The 5,000-nt window shown below is 52.4% G+C and overlaps 1 non-coding gene across 1 annotated transcript in view; it reads right to left on the bottom strand.

Moving 5' to 3' along the window:
• LOC126147261 (small subunit ribosomal RNA) overlaps positions 1–1,490 on the bottom strand; it is a 1,909-nt gene extending 419 nt beyond the window's left edge. The window contains exon 1 of the ribosomal RNA XR_007530122.1: positions 1–1,490. This exon is cut by the window's left edge and continues 419 nt beyond it. This is a non-coding gene — a ribosomal RNA (small subunit ribosomal RNA).
• Between the last annotated feature and the right edge of the window lie 3,510 nt (positions 1,491–5,000).

The following is a 5,000-nucleotide window of genomic DNA, read 5'->3' as shown; positions in this document are numbered from 1 at the left end:
AAGAAGAAAAGTAATCGCTGACAGCACGAAGGATGTCACGTGACTAGTTAGCAGGCTAGAGTCTCGTTCGTTATCGGAATTAACCAGACAAATCGCTCCACCAACTAAGAACGGCCATGCACCACCACCCACCGAATCAAGAAAGAGCTATCAATCTGTCAATCCTTCCGGTGTCCGGGCCTGGTGAGGTTTCCCGTGTTGAGTCAAATTAAGCCGCAGGCTCCACTCCTGGTGGTGCCCTTCCGTCAATTCCTTTAAGTTTCAGCTTTGCAACCATACTTCCCCCGGAACCCAAAAGCTTTGGTTTCCCGGAGGCTGCCCGCCGAGTCATCGGAGGAACTGCGGCGGATCGCTGGCTGGCATCGTTTATGGTTAGAACTAGGGCGGTATCTGATCGCCTTCGAACCTCTAACTTTCGTTCTTGATTAATGAAAACATACTTGGCAAATGCTTTCGCTTCTGTTCGTCTTGCGACGATCCAAGAATTTCACCTCTAACGTCGCAATACGAATGCCCCCGCCTGTCCCTATTAATCATTACCTCGGGTTCCGAAAACCAACAAAATAGAACCGAGGTCCTATTCCATTATTCCATGCACACAGTATTCAGGCGGGCTTGCCTGCTTTAAGCACTCTAATTTGTTCAAAGTAAACGTGCCGGCCCACCCAGACACTCAATAAAGAGCACCTTGGTAGGATTTCAACGGGGTCCGCCTCGGGACGCACGAACACGCACGAGGCGGTCGCACGCCTTCGGCTCGCCCCACCGGCAGGACGTCCCACGATACATGCCAGTTAAACACCGACGGGCGGTGAACCAACAGCGTGGGACACAAATCCAACTACGAGCTTTTTAACCGCAACAACTTTAATATACGCTATTGGAGCTGGAATTACCGCGGCTGCTGGCACCAGACTTGCCCTCCAATAGATACTCGTTAAAGGATTTAAAGTGTACTCATTCCGATTACGGGGCCTCGGATGAGTCCCGTATCGTTATTTTTCGTCACTACCTCCCCGTGCCGGGAGTGGGTAATTTGCGCGCCTGCTGCCTTCCTTGGATGTGGTAGCCGTTTCTCAGGCTCCCTCTCCGGAATCGAACCCTGATTCCCCGTTACCCGTTACAACCATGGTAGGCGCAGAACCTACCATCGACAGTTGATAAGGCAGACATTTGAAAGATGCGTCGCCGGTACGAGGACCGTGCGATCAGCCCAAAGTTATTCAGAGTCACCAAGGCAAACGGACCGGACGAGCCGACCGATTGGTTTTGATCTAATAAAAGCGTCCCTTCCATCTCTGGTCGGGACTCTGTTTGCATGTATTAGCTCTAGAATTACCACAGTTATCCAAGTAACGTGGGTACGATCTAAGGAACCATAACTGATTTAATGAGCCATTCGCGGTTTCACCTTAATGCGGCTTGTACTGAGACATGCATGGCTTAATCTTTGAGACAAGCATATGACTACTGGCAGGATCAACCAGGGAGCTGCGTCAACTAGAGCTGAGCAGCCGGCCGCCCGGGAGTGTGTCCCAGGGGCCCGCGCGAACACGCAAGCGTCCGCTCAATTATTCTGCAAACAGGAGGAGGCTGAGCTCCCCTGCACAATACACCTCGAAACCCTCTCAGGTCCCGGCGGCGCGCAGCGCCGTCCTAAGTACTTGGTCGGGTTCGAGAGAGGCGCAATCGCCCGGAGTTAGGCGAGTAGACGCTTTAGGTGCGACCACCCGTGCTCCCAACTGAGCTTGCCGCTGCCGACAGAGGCCCGGGAGCGTGCTGTCGTGGCATTGCCGGCGGGAGACAACACGCGCCACCTACGGTGACCGGCAGCTCCAACGCCAGCGCCACAGAAGGGCAAAGGCCCCACGTGGGTGCCGAAGCGAACTCTCCCAGCACAGCGCACGTGCCAACACGTCTGCACAACTGCGATACAAACCACCAGCGAGAACCGCTGGGGCGACCGAGCAGCAGACGGCGTCGCGGCGCCGAGTGCCGGGCGGCGGCGCATCCTCAACGCACACAGTCCTCAATCGGACCAGCACACTGCAGATGTCCACCGCGCTTCGCACCGGGCCGGCGAGGACCCACTTTGGCTGCACGGCGCCGCGCGCAGGGTGCCCCGGCGCGCAGCTGCGCCGCCTGCCGCGTCCGTCGGCCGGCGCGCCTGCCACTGGGCGCCCCCACCAGCCGGCTGTAGCGCGTGCGCCCACGCACCGCGCGGCCAGCACGCCGGGCGGCCCCCCCTCACCGGCCGGGGACAGTCCCACCCACCCACAGCCGCGTATCGCTTCACACCCAGATTCACATTCACGTTCGTTGGTATGGTGGGGACCGCTTCGTAGCTGTACCGATCGTTGCCCTCACAGATGTACCTCCAGCAAGGACAACCGCACCACAACGGGTTACCAGTTGTTCATTTGCGTAACGTCACCAGTAAACGTACACGTCCATCCCCGTTTGCAAAGTCAACTATTATTGCATGCCTGCCTGTCAGGTGTCAAGACACACTACATCCGCTCACATCCACGCAACAAAATGTGCCCGACTAGAGGGCACGTGGAAGGTGCCCCCGTACGTATGCGATGTCCATTGCGCGACCAACTGTCAACCGGCCTCTGTAGCATGTCGCAGATGTGGAACGCGGGGCACCGTGCTATCACATTGTGTGAGAAGAGACTACTACGTCTGCATACACGCGCCACTACATGAACAGACGGCTCATGCTGATCGCCATCCACTGCGTCCATTACTCCCACACGTCTCTATGGCGTACCACACTGCAATGCAGCTGTTATGGGGAGATGACACGTAGCTGTGTACACAACATTCTGAGCGGGTTGCGGTTGGACAATACATTAATGTAACGTGTCATATGCCAATTACAGAGCAGGGTAAGGCACAACTTGGGTTAGGTTAAGGCACAACTTGGGTTAGGTTAAGGCACAACTTGGGTTAGGTTAAGGCACAACTTGGGTTAGGTTAAGGCACAACTTGGGTTAGGTTAAGGCACAACTTGGGTTAGGTTAAGGCACAACTTGGGTTAGGTTAAGGCACAACTTGGGTTAGGTTAAGGCACAACTTGGGTTAGGTTAAGGCACAACGTGGGTTAGGTTAAGGCACAACGTGGGTTAGGTTAAGGCACAACGTGGGTTAGGTTAAGGCACAATGTGGGTTAGGTTAAGGCACAATGTGGGTTAGGTTAAGGCACAACGTGGGTTAGGTTAAGGCACAATGTGGGGGTAGATTGCGGTACAAATTGCATTACATTGCGGTGCAAATTGCATTACATTGCGGTGCAAATTGAGTTACATTGCGGTGCAAATTGAGTTACATTGCGGTGCAAATTGAGTTACATTGCGGTGCAAATTGAGTTACATTGCGGTGCAAATTGAGTTACATTGCGGTGCAAATTGAGTTACATTGCGGTGCAAATTGAGTTACATTGCGGTGCAAATTGAGTTACATTGCGGTGCAAATTGAGTTACATTGCGGTGCAAATTGCGTTACATTGCGGTGCAAATTGCGTTACATTGCGGTGCAAATTGCGTTACATTGCGGTGCAAATTGCGTTACATTGCGGTGCAAATTGCGTTACATTGCGGTGCAAATTGCGTTACATTGCGGTGCAAATTGCGTTACATTGCGGTGCAAATTGCGTTACATTGCGGTGCAAATTGCGTTACATTGCGGTGCAAATTGAGGTAGGTTAAGGTGCAACACAGGTTAGGTTAAGGTGCAACATAGGTTAGGTTAAGGTGCAAGATGGGTTAGGTTAAGGTGCAAGATGGGTTAGGTTAAGGTGCAAGATGGGTTAGGTTAAGGTGCAAGATGGGTTAGGTTAAGGTGCAAGATGGGTTAGGTTAAGGTGACATAGGTTAGGTTAAGGTGACATAGGTTAGGTTAAGGTGACATAGGTTAGGTTAAGGTGACATAGGTTAGGTTAAGGTGACATAGGTTAGGTTAAGGTGACATAGGTTAGGTTAAGGTGACATAGGTTAGGTTAAGGTGACATAGGTTAGGTTAAGGTGACATAGGTTAGGTTAAGGTGACATAGGTTAGGTTAAGGGGACATAGGTTAGGTTAAGGTGACATAGGTTAGGTTAAGGTGACATAGGTTAGGTTAAGGTGACATAGGTTAGGTTAAGGTGACATAGGTTAGGTTAAGGTACAAACTGGGTTGTGTTATGGTACACATTGCGTTGTAGTACAGTACACGTTAGGTTTGGGTACGGTACACAATGTGGTATGGGATGGCGTGTTGTGGGGGGGAGGGGGGGGGGGAGGTTCGTTGATATCGACCGTAGGACGTGGATGCCCGAGGCAGCGTCAGTGTGTCAAAGGAGTTATGTCACGTCGGGATGCGCTTTTCGCCAGTGAGAGGGGGCGAGCCGTGTCTGTGGTTGCGGCAGACCTGTGTGTTTCATTCCTGCCAGTGTGTTTGTGCTGTAAGACGAGGCAGTGTGGTGGTGATGGGTGCACCCCTGTGTAGGACATGTGTGGGTGTTGGTGGCTTCTCTGAGCAATTGTGGTTGTCGGACGAGTGGGGTATTCTGTTTTATGATTGGACCTCCCGGTCTGGTTATCATAGCGTAGTTGGTGTACTGTGGCGGATAGGATGCACCGGACGTTGGTCCATGCTGGTGCTTAGTAGTTGTATCTGTGTCTGTTACAGGCAGAGAGTAGTGTGTGATAGAGTGTGTGGCTGACGTGTGGTTCATTTTGTGTGTACGGACGTTCAGCATGTATAGGGGCATTTGCGTATATAATCTATCATAATCTATCTATGTGGGCCTGCATAGTTTACTGAGCAGTGCTGTGAGGTGACTGAACTACGAGTGACGTACTGATTTACAGCGGAATGATTGCCTTGTACCAAAGATGGAGTATCGGCTCTACGACAGCGTTGGCACCGCAGGAAATGGTCTCGTAAAACGGCCCTCCCACCGTCATCGTTGTGAGGGGTAGGGACCGCCTATATTCTGAGAGGAGCCCTGTTT

This window comes from Schistocerca cancellata, unplaced genomic scaffold (genome assembly GCF_023864275.1).
Source record: "Schistocerca cancellata isolate TAMUIC-IGC-003103 unplaced genomic scaffold, iqSchCanc2.1 HiC_scaffold_850, whole genome shotgun sequence".
NCBI lineage: Eukaryota > Metazoa > Arthropoda > Insecta > Orthoptera > Acrididae > Schistocerca > Schistocerca cancellata.
The sequence above is the reverse complement of the archived record's forward strand: the minus strand, read 5'-3'. Positions and strand labels throughout refer to the sequence as shown.